Source organism: Malurus melanocephalus, unplaced genomic scaffold (genome assembly GCF_030028575.1).
Source record: "Malurus melanocephalus ecotype Western Australia unplaced genomic scaffold, MMel_1.1 scaffold_7, whole genome shotgun sequence".
NCBI lineage: Eukaryota > Metazoa > Chordata > Aves > Passeriformes > Maluridae > Malurus > Malurus melanocephalus.
In genome coordinates, this window is record NW_026623239.1 from 3,126,006 (window position 1) to 3,138,464 (window position 12,459).

Consider the following 12,459-nt stretch of genomic DNA (forward strand, 5'->3'; position numbering starts at 1 on the left):
ATTTTACTCATATACCACATTCCTATTTGTTGCAGCTTCCTGTTATTTTCATTCTAGGAGTTTTTTCCCCCATCCTGAGTCCCTTCTCTTTCACATTTCACCTAAATAATGATGAGCAATTCAAGAACTATAACTATTTAAAGGACTGTACTATTATTTCAAATAGTGAATTATGCAACAAGTGAATATTATAGCTATTTAAGTTTACATAGTTTTGTTGTTAATGTTTTCTTGGAAACGTTATGATACATCTATTTTTTTTCCCTTCTTTTGGTCAATAATTTGGTTCTTTTTATTCTTTTCAATGCTGAAGGAAGGAATGCTAGTTACTCCACAGCCTGGAGAGCTCTGTGATATATTTTGTAACCTTGTGATAGTCCTTTCTATACTCCAAACCGCTAAATTTATTCCTGCTCAAAACTACAGAGCTCTCTTTTTTAGTAAAAGTTCAGAGAGGAGCAAGAGTAGAGGTCCACTATGCAAGTTGTGATTAACCTGCGATACCCCTTGCTGGATTACATTGGCAGTGGCAAACACAAGACAAATGCCTGCATGACCTTTAGGTCTGACTTACATCTCTCTGTGTCAGGAAGTTAAGTAAAAGTTTGATATTAAAAAATAGCTGTAAAGAGTTTGTCTGTGTGTCTTTTCTCAAAAATTTTTAAAAAACAAACCAAGCAGCATACCACATGTTCTCCTCATATGTGACCACACCGTGGGATATCAACAATGCTGTAATGTTTTTATTGAGTTCATTGCATTCTTGGTGGGCAAACCACAGAGTCTATATTGAGGTATATTGCAGCCCCATATTCATTACATKAGATAAGATTTAATAATGAGAAGCCCACATATAAAGGCAGAGCTTCTCATCGGGCTAGCTGGCAGCCCAACTAATGAAACCAGCCTGCCACAAGAATGAGCCAGATGTGACCTGTGACTGGATTCTTGTCCCTAAACATAGTGCCAGTACCATTTGCAATGCCCTGGCCTTTCCCAGCTGCCCTGAGATATCAGTCCAGGGTCAATTTATGATTCTATTTGGCATTTTTATGTTAGTGTAAGCTGAACTAATACTGTCTGAAAGCCATTCTTTTGTTCTATGCTCTTCTAGCATTTAATAGAGAAATATTTACTTTATATTGTAGAAGATGACTATTCTGGGAATTTTGTTTATCCAAAATTACTTTGATTTTTCTAAAGGCCAGAAACTGTTGGGATTTTACCCCGCAAAAGTAGGCATAATCTTGTGTTTTTTCAAAACAGTCTGGTCTGAGTCTTTCTTTTTCTTTATTTCTCCTTTTTTTTTTTTTCTTTTTTTAAACTGCTGAACGGTCTTCCAAGTTCCTACAGTATGTCTCCTCCATTGTCCAGCAATAAGGGACAGTTGACTTACTCTTTATATAAAGATGAAATTGTAATCTGTTGTGGGTTAAGATTTCATCCTTTTGTTGCCTTTCTTTGGGAATTTTTTCTTTCCCACTTTGTTGCTGGGATACACTAATTGCTAGATCATCCTTTTGATGGGTGGGTGATTAGTGAAGACAATGATACCTATGCCCCACCTAAACGATCTTGCTAAGCCCTCGGAGAGTATGAGTTTTGTGTGGTGGGGGGGTAATGTCACTTCCTTCTCTGCTTCACTGAGAGAAGGAGGTCTGCCCGCTGGCTGCTCGGGGGGAAAGGTGGCCTGCCYTTTTTCTGYRGAGCTCAGCATCTCTGCTCATTGGGTTCCTGTTTGCTGCACTGTGATCTTCTCCCCTGTGCCTTGCCGGGGACTCCCTGCAATTCCAGCTTCAGGGGTGAGCTCTGCTCCATCCCGTCTCGCAGCAGTGGGATTCTGCTCATCTCTTTGCTGTCCTGGGGTTTCTTCCTGTCCAGAGGAGCACCCCGAGATCGGCGTTTCCACTGTGAGTTCTGCAGAGAAACTTTTCTCCATCCACCTCTGCCATTTTTATGTCCGCCATTGGCCACGCGGGAGATCTGAGCCAGCCGGGACCCGCGCCACAGCGCCCCCTGCAGCCGCCGGGGAATCATCGCACCCACCCTGCCCGGCCGGGAGCCAACAGCGCCCCTGCCGACTGGGACTGTAACTGCACCGAAGGGGAGGGTGTGTCTCTGTAAGGCTGTCACTGGGTTTGGGACTGGGCTGCTTGTTGCTGTTGTTATTGTTACTTGTTTCACCTTGTTATACATATTAGTAAAAACTGTTATTCCCTTTTACCCATRTTCTTGCCTGAAAGCCCATGACTTTTTTTTCAAAGCTATAATAATTCGGAGGGAAGGGGGGTTATATCCACCACTCCGAGGGGGGTCCCTGCCTTCATTGGCAAACACCTGTCTTTCAAACCAAGACATAATTATAGAGTAAGAAAATCTGGTCCCTAGGTTTCTACAGAAAACAAACCTTCACCTTCATACACCTGATCATTAAAGAAATCTAATCCTCATTTTGTTCTAGGCGTACTCAAAGCTGCATAGATCAGATAAAACTGCACATATACAGCTTGAAGCACCTGTGATGTTGGACAGTGCAGAAATTTTATTGCAGGTAAGCAGACAGTAGATGCTCTCTGCATTTAAGTTTTGTCAATTACTGTTCAGAAATGTTTCAAATTTAATATCTCTCTCACCCAATGATCAATCAGAATTACACCCTGAATTCCATAACTATTATGCTTTCTAAAAGGGGGCATAACCTTTATGTTACAATTTAAAACGCCAAAGGTAAATAATCTTCCATGGTGACTTTTATACAACACTGTCCAAAGTTCTCTGGAGTAGGAGTTGTGCAGGATACTCTGCTGCACTCCGTCGTTCAGTGTCTGCATTCTATCATTTGTAGTGCATTTAGACTGATTCTTGAATGTTAAAGTACACACTTACACTTTATAAAATCTCACATTTACAAAAAGAAGAATAATCTCTGTTGGGACAATATCACTGTTACTAAAAATCCTGATTATCTGAAACATGTCTTCCAAATTCAGAATATACAGGGAGTTTAGAAAGGGAATTATTCTGTGATTCGAGGGGATCCTCTGCTGGTACTGATGAAAATGAGCATTAAGTCAGAAGTGGAGGATCTAAGTGTCAAAAGCACCAAGATGTTTAGAAAGTAGAAATCTCTGAGATTTGTGAAGTCACTGGATTCTTGTTCTGAAATTTTGCATGTTGGTAATCTTCCTTATGACTCTGCATTAATGGCAGCAGAACAGAAAAAGTGGGCACAGTTTAATGTGATGTAGAAAGGCAGACCCATYAGAAATGAGGCAGAAATGGTGTTAAATCCATGCTTTCTTTGGCTATCTAAATTGAGAGTCCAAATTTGTGYGAGGTGTGAAAGTTCTGACAACTCTAATTGAAAAGCACGGAAGTCAAAAGGRCAAGATTTTTAAGGCTACAGAACAAATTCTTTTGGCTTTTGCAGCACACTGACTAWTATTTCTGAAAATCTAAGTGTTCCTTTAAAATAATTACAGGTATCTCTGAGCACAACTCATATTCTTCAGTCATTATAACATTTCTGTGAGATATATACTCATAGAGTGAGGCAGAAGATAGATACATATCTATTTATTTCAGTTTGAAATTTGAACTCTGTTAGTGAAAATTCTTTCCCTTTTGCTGTACACACCATGACAGTGTATGAAGAAACATACATACTTGGAATACATTTCTCCATTCTCTTCACTCTCGTGACAAGTGACAGGAATTGATGAAACTACACAAAGCTGAGTTGGGAGAGGTTTAGGTTGGATATCAGGAAAAAACTTTTCACCCACAGGGCAGGGAAATTGTCACAGCACCAAGCCTGGCAGAGTTCAAGGACAATGYTYGCAGGCACACGGTGTTTCTCTTGGGGTGTCCTGTTCAGGGTGAGGAGTTGGACTTGATGATCCTGTTGGGTCCCTTCCAACTCAGCATATTCTGTGATTCTATAATACCTCCACAAATAGGTGATAACTCTCAGTAGTATTTGGCTGGCTTATGCAATCACCTTTTCTTCAGTAATGGCCATACATAACCTCCATTTGTTCACTGCAGTGAGAGCAGACACAGCACAGGAAGCAGAAAAAGTAGCGCGACTAATTTTGTAAGCTTGGTATTATATACTTGGTATATATAATACTCTCATCTCATTATCATCATAAACATGGATCTTGACATCAAATTGCAGGTTAATGTTACTTTCTCACCACAAATTCTTTCATAAGAGACAGCAAAGTATGACAACAAAGCAAGAGAGAATACAGCAGCTCAGAGAGAAGTTTGGGGCTCAGGGTGGAAGGCCCAAACACCTACTGGCTTACTGGCAGCAGTGCAATAGCAACATAATCCTTGAGCAAGCTTAAACTGCAGTCCTGTGGCATTGCAAATCAAATTTACTGAAGATGACCCGTCAAGAACTTCCTTTAGACAATATTTCCACTTTTTGTCTTTCATAGGGTGAGAGACCATGATATATYGTGATTAACCCATTCCAACAAATTTACATCACACTGATGTGGGTGCCTGTATCTGACCTAAGTGTACAGCAGCTCTCTGTAAGAAGGTAAGGTAAGAAGGACAGATATTTTCAAGCAMAAATCTGCTCACTGCAAAGGAAGTATCTGAAGTAAATCAGTGTCTGATCTGAATAGTATCACATAGATGAAAAATTATTGTTGATGGCTATAAAGGAAGGCAATTAATCTTCCTTTCAGAAAAATACCTTACCAATACAATATTGTGACACATGAGGTTTTAACTTTTACATTTTTCACYCACTACAGGAAGACATCTTCCTAGCTATCATTTACTAACTATTATATTGCTTCTGGAGTATAAACAAAGTATTTATACTTTTATTTTATTTTATTTATTTATAATTTTATTTATACTTTATTTAGCCCTTAGGAGAAGGACTTGGCTGTGTTGGTRGATGAGAATATCAACAGTTTTGACAATTTGCATGGGCAGCCCAGAAAGTTAACTGCCTCATGGGCTGAACTAATAGAAATGAGGCCAGCAGCATGAGGAAGGTGTTTCTGCCCCTCTGCTCTGCACTCAGGACWCTCCACCTGAAGTATTGCATCCAACTCTGGGGTTCCCAGCATAAGAAGGACATGGACCTGCTGGGAAAAGTGCACAAAGATRCTCAGAGGGCTGGAAYACCTCTTCTATGGAAACAGGCTGAGAGAGATGGACCTGTTCAGCTTAAGGAAAAGAAGGCTCTGGGGAGATTTGCAACAGCCACCAGCAAAGGGGGCCTGGCACATTGAAAGTTGGAATTTTATGAGGACAGGTAGTGAGAAGAGGTAATGGCTCAAACTGAAAAAGGACAGGTTTAGGTTAAGCGTGAGGAAAAAACTCTTTACTGTGAAGGTGGTGAGACACTGGCAGCGGATGCTTGAGAASCTGTGGATGCCCCATCTCTGGAAATCTTCAAAGCCAGGTTGGATGAGGCTCTGAGAAACCTGTTCCAGAGGAAACCGTTCCTGCCCATGGCAGGGGGGCTGGAACTAGAGGATAATTAACKTCTTTCCAACCCAAATCATTCTATCATTCTTCGATGATAAACACATTTTTAGAATTATTTATTTCTCTTTCTACTAGTTGGATGTCTGCTCATTGCAATCTATTCTTTTTGGCAGCAGGAATCATAATGTATATTGATATTTGAAAACATATGTTTCAWTTTTGTATGTAGGACAATTTACACATAAAATAATCACCAAAATGTGATCATAAAATCATCAAAATAAAATAAAAGGAACTGGATATATAATAAGAGAAACTRGATATATAATAAGAAAATAAAAGTAGTTTTAAGGAATTATTTCAACATTTAAAAAACCAATTATCTGTAGACTCCATTTCAGTCACAGGAAGTAACATTCTTCATAATATAAATTAGAAGACTATCTATTTCATCATTACAGCATTTCTTAACAATTGCAGGAATATTTGATAGAGTGCAGTATATTTTGCTTCCTTAAATTGAAATGACTTGTAATTTTTTTTTTCTTTTCTTCAGCTGATCATTAAAAAATCACACAAAAGGTGTATCAGTTTCTGTGAAGAAGACAATCAAGCAGAAACAACTAAAAAGAACTCAGCATAATCTGATGCAGCAAAAATCTATCTGCATTTCTGGAGAAAGAAAAYAATTCTCACAATACTGGGATAAAACCTGTAAAACAGGATAACTGACTTGKGAAGGTCTGTCTCTACATTTGGTCTAAAATATGGAACACAAGAAATTCTATTTTACTCATATCAATAGAATTTTTTATACTCTCCCAATTTCTGTTTATTATTCAATCCTGACATCAAATATTTGCCATAAGGTCATAGAAAGAGTAAATTCTTATATATCAACTGACAAAAGTACAGGTTTTTCACTAAGGCTAAATTAATTTTCATGTCAATAGGACAATATTTAATCAATAAATGTCAATTGCTTTTCTAACTGTATAATAAAAGTTAGTCAACATTTATGTCTCTTTTGCAATACTGGACAGAATATCTGGGYTCTGAAAATGACAGCTCTTAATAGAATAGTATTATCACAAAAATGCATTAGTTAATAAATGAGTACAGTTTTATTATAGACTGTAATTCCAGCCTTAGCRGCCCAGAATTACTTATATTCGAAGCATCATTTTGTGAGCCAGAAAAAAATTTTCCTGATTTTCCTGTTAAAAATTAAACWGGTTTTTAGCTATAATGTTCAAATGAAGGAGCAAGTAATAACTAATGCAATAGTTTGAAGGTTTCTCAAATAATTGATTACAAACAAGGAGAAAGATTTCATGACACAGGCCACAATAAAAGCTCTTATCAGTCAACTTCATTAATAATTTGATGCAAATCAATAGAGTGCAAGAGCAAAACTGGTCAGGGTTAGATCAGAATCAGACCCAACACTAGTTATTAACCTGCATTGTTAGCGACAATTGCTGCCAAGTAATTTTCAGCATTTCCTCCATGAACCTTTGTTTCAAAGCCAAGTTTTAGACAGCCTCAACTAATTTTACATAATTGCTATGTGTGCTTTTCAAGCCTCTTTGTAGTAATTGTTTTCTTCAGCTGTGAAAGCCTCACAAGTGAAAATAACCATCTTTCCTTCTGATTTAAAAGTTTTGGAGAGCCTCTAAAAAAATTTCTGTACACCAAAAATGAGAAAAGTCAGAAGTATACTTGACATCTACCTCTTTCTTTGATATTTAGAAACAATTCTCTGAACGAATAATTTTTCCTTAATATATTTACATCCATTTTTATAAGCTCAATGTTATAATCTTATATTAATTATCAATATAATCATAACTACAGTGGTTTTGAAAGGTTTATTTTTCTATGTTTTGATATAAGATGTATTGGGTCCTGACCTCTCTGCAGTGAAAAGAAATCCAGCTCTTACCCAAGATGGATGCCTTTTCCACACATCACAATAGTCAACTGCTAGAACAGATTTAGAAACTTGCAATTAATAGAAGACATGAACAGGATGTCTGCTGAAGTTGCAACTGAGCTGATGTAAAACTAATATGAAGTCCATAATTATGCATTTGTGTCATCCTGTTCCCCACTCCCCATCCTAACTAACTGTTTATTATTTATGCTACTATTTCCAGGAAGTTCCTACAGTGTTGGCTAGAAACCATGCATCAGATAAATAACCTTGAGGTCAAAACTCCCATTTACAACACTTGAAGTGTAATGAGAAATGCTAGGAAAGAACCATGTTTGCATTAGTAAAGTGACTTATTAGAAATAAAAAAAACTTGGCACAGTGATTAATCACACAACATTTCCARATTGATTGTGACATTCAAGTACATCCCTTGTATTGTAATGTGGATGAAGGATTTCCAACTCTTCTGTTTCCCAAATGTTTAGCTTAACTTAAACAAACAAACAAATAATATGAAGCAAGACCTGTCTTTGTTTGCAAATTTCAGGGAGGTTTCTGTGGACTCTGTCAGAGGTTGCTGTCTCTGATGAAAAGTGAACTTTAACCAGGTTGTGGATCTGTGCATCTCTGCTCTGGGGGACTATGAGTCAGATTCAAATTCCAACATAGAATAAAACTTTTGCAGCACATTATGAAGATTATCTGTTTTCCACTTGATAGAATCTAGTCTCCTTTGAAAGTAATTAGTAAGATGTATATTATCTTCTATTCTGTAGTTAAAACCTTAGTTTTCAAGTTTAGATGTAGTGAGTTGGCCACATTAGCTTGCCATTTGTTATTCCCCTTTTTCTCCACTTTGTCATGGTTACAGAATCACAGAAGCACAAGATCAACTGGGCTGAAAAGATCTTTGAGGTCATCAAGCCCAGCCTGTCAACAAGACCATGGCACAGAGAACCACATGCAGCCTTTCCTTAAACACCTCCAGGGACGGTGACTCCAACACCTCCCTGGGCAGCCCATTGCAATGCTCAATCACCCTTTCTGAAAAGAAATTCTTCCTGATGTGCAGTGGTTATAAAGCAATTCTAACATGTTTGTTGGTAGAAATATTGTACRGCTGTACGTGTGTTACTCATTAGCATACCTGGTGAATGAGAATTAACAGCTAAAGCAGTTGACAATGGTTTTTAAAAAGATGATGTGATTAGTCTAGCATCCACTGAGTGCTATCAAGAGCTTTCACATTGTCTTGCAAATCATCTGAAGGAGTAGCTTTCAAGTCCTGGCAATCATCTAATTAAATAATTGTATTTAAAAGGGAATATGAGTTGTGAGAAATTYGAAGAATATTAATAGTTTCTTGAACACATTTCAGGATGGAAAACAGATGTTAACACCTTAGTACAGGAAATTARGTTAATAACATACACTTTGAGAACTAGTCTGTTTCGCTACGCAAACACATTAGCAACGAGAGTCGTAAATGCAAGCCCAGAAATAGTAAATATTGTGAGGAGCCAAACTTACAGTGAAAGCCGTGTCCCTCTATGTGGTATGTGACATTATTCACTTTTCATTTAAAATTCAAAGTATGTTTTGTGGATGTGTTACCTGTGTTTRCATTTGTTTTTTATTGCTGATACAGATAGACCTACATTCACTTTTTGGGACTAATTCAATAACTACATTTCAATATCTTCTAAGAAGAAAATTAGAAAAAGAAGGAAAATTCTCAAAGGAGCAAGAATGTCTGAAGTGGGAACATTGTAATCCAATAAAATATTACGGTGTTGAACTAATTTAATGCATATTACAATATTCCACTTACTTTTCTGTAAGGGARAAGAAATAACCTGCAAATATTTTCTGATTGTTACAGAATTTCTAAGAAAAGAGGAAAAAACTGTGGTTTTTTTTTTTCTCCTAAGATATGCAGGGTGTATTCTGTTTCTCTTTCCATAAACACATTTAACCTTACAATCTCAGAGTGCTTTTCCTCTTGTTTGATATTTTAGAATATTAGGCTCATGCTCCGATCATCTGTGGATGYAGCCCTGGTAATCTATGTAATTAAGAATGTAAGTAAATCTCTTTATACATGATTTTTGTATAATATCATCTGCTGCCAGAGTGTTCCAAGAAAAGAATCAAGTTCAGACCTTTAAAGCAAATCTCTAATATATTTWAAAAAATGTAAATTAATGGCATCTATTTTGATTTAACTGTGCCATTTACGAGGCAATAGAATAATTAAAAACCTCCTTGTTTCTCTTAGTGTAAGAAAAGCTGGGAGASCTGAGAACATCAAGGTTCTTTTTCATGAGAAAAATAAGTACATTTTTATAAAATTTTAGTGCACTTTTCAACATCTTGCTGAAGCTTGCTCAATGCATATTCACTGGCATATTGCTTTGGTAGTGAGAATGCTAGATTTTATGCACAACAATTATACTAAATACTGAAAAAGTTATTTGAATTATACRTTGTCTGGATGATAGCTGTGTTCCAGGGTGATAATGATAACGATTAAGTGAAATTTACTTGGATGATCAGCACATCATGCTGGAGAAAGCAGAGGCGAAACCAAATCAAAGACAGGAGACAGTAGTCAAAAGCAGAGTTACTATCTGTTTCTTACAATTTTCCAGTGAAAAACAAGTGGCATACAGCTAAAGTTATAAATCTAATTTGAAAAATTAAACTACAACTTCTCTTTCTTGTTTGGTTGGCTTGCCAAACTCCACTGACACAGAAATTTTGCAGGCATTTGAAGACGGTATTTAATCTTTCATAACCAACATAAATTCACAGTTGTTTTGCTAAGGATAACGTTTTCGTAAAGCTACTCCCTTGTTATTTTTGCCAAGAAAGATTTAAAATTTCATCTCAAAACTAAGTAAAATTCAGATCTTTTCTCAAAATATCACCATAAATTTTGTATTAATTTGGCATAGGCAAGTATGAAAACTTTTACATARACAGAAAATAAAAAACGAGAGAGTTTGAAGAGAGAAGCCCTGGAGGAAGCAGAGATTGCCAAACAATRTACAAGCTAAAGCTCAGAAAAATAATGAAAAGAAATAAAATTTGATGAGATGAAGATTTAGCTACTGTGGTCTAAATAGGAATTACAATAAAAGAGAGTTGTAGGTTTCAAATGACTTAAACAAGCTGAGTGAATGAGCAAAACTATTAGGAAAGATTCCAATAGGAAACTCTGGTTTCATAGTTTACACTCTGAGTATTTTCCCATTCTAGGTTAATTATGGCTAAATCCCCCTTTTGCCACCTGAGGGAGAGTACAAGCAGACAATTTATGTTTCTTTGCTATAGATTAGCACCCATACCTCTGTTACGTGCCTTTTGAAGAGAAATGTTACCAAAGCAACTGTGCAATTTTTCAACTGCTGGAAGCTTGAGCTTGAACTGCAGTTCCACTTTTCTATGCAGAAACCACATTTTTTTYTAGGCAGAGCCACTTTTCTCCCATTGTACTCTAGTCAAGGAGTTGGGGGCATACAGGGGCACTCAATGTCTCTTCTAACACTGAAACTCACTTTTTCCTTCATAGTTCCCTGTGTCTTATTTAAAATCACTGCAGTACACTGGAAATGAAAGTGGTAAAGCTGACAGCTATGTACTCAGTACAGTAAAATATGTTCTATTTTGTTCCTCTCTCACAAGTAACTCTTGTACTGATGAAGCTGCAGTATCAGTTTGGAGTCTACTATGTATGACCCTTTACACTTYCTTGTCTGCTTTTCACAAAATTAATATTTCTTCCTTATTCTTTCATCAATAGCAACTCTTCCATCAAAATCCACAAAGCTGATTTCTTGTGAGAAACCAAATTTTAAAAAAAAAGTATTTGCAATAATTTTTAGTACCTGTGTGATATCTGTTTAATATCWTCTAGCATTGTAAATTCTTAGAAACAAGACTATTAGTACACTCATTTGCAAAGTGTTCTTCATTGCAAAGGACACATAACGATGGMAAATAATGCTGCTATATTTCTGCGAAAAAAGAAGGAAATTTTTACTCAGTAGTTTTTCTCAAAACACTACTCAGGAGTGTTCTGAGAAAAACTGCAGAATAGCTGTTCAGGAGAAATTGCATGAGGAGGAGAAATTGCATGAGACTCAAGTGCTATAATTTGCAATGAAGAGGAAGAACAATTTTAAAATGAGAGTGTGTTTATCTAGCTAAAAAAGTCAGGTAAGTTCATATAAAGTTATTAAAATGTCACAGAATGGAAGAAATTTTATCAATACTTTTAGTACTCACAGTTCAGAAATGTTCAGTGCTTGAAGAATTGCATTTTCCGTTCACTTAATACARTCATAACTATTTAATCATAGCAGTTTTTTGATGGAAGGACAATCAATTTAAGAAGTTCTGAAAGACAAAGTGCAAAAGWTCTTTGACAGTATTTTTCTCATGATTTATTTTCCCATTTCTTCTCTGTGATAGCATATTAAGCAAAACAAGATGAACATTTTATTCTAATAGACTATATAGTCTTGTTTTAGTRTAGCCGCAGTTTAACAAATAAAGCATTTAAATACAACACCAAATCCACTATTTTTTTTGATGAAGGTAGAGAAATAGCTATCTTCCCAATCTACCTGTGTGGCAACTGCAAGAGTGAAAAAGGGTGAAGTTTCAGTATGGCATTTCAAATCCATCCCCTTTTGTCCTACCCCATCCCYAATTCCATCATGAGCTGAAGGTAGAATTAGTTAAATAAAATGTGCTAATAACATATTGTAAAGACTATGCATTTTTGTACAGTATTTCATCATTCAGTTTACTCAAAGGYCACAAAGAATACTTCTTAAATTTAAGTATGATCATTTGTTTTAGAGAAGGTTTTAAAATTTCAAACAAGTAAGAATGTTTTAACTTTGCAATATCTCCAAATAAAAGTTCTCTGGGTTCTTAATTTTTCCCCAAATCTGACTACAAAAGAAGGAAAGTTGCTTACTTTAACCTAAAAAGACAGCACTTCTCAGGCCTTTGAATTTTCTTTGTTAATTTTGGAATAAATATTC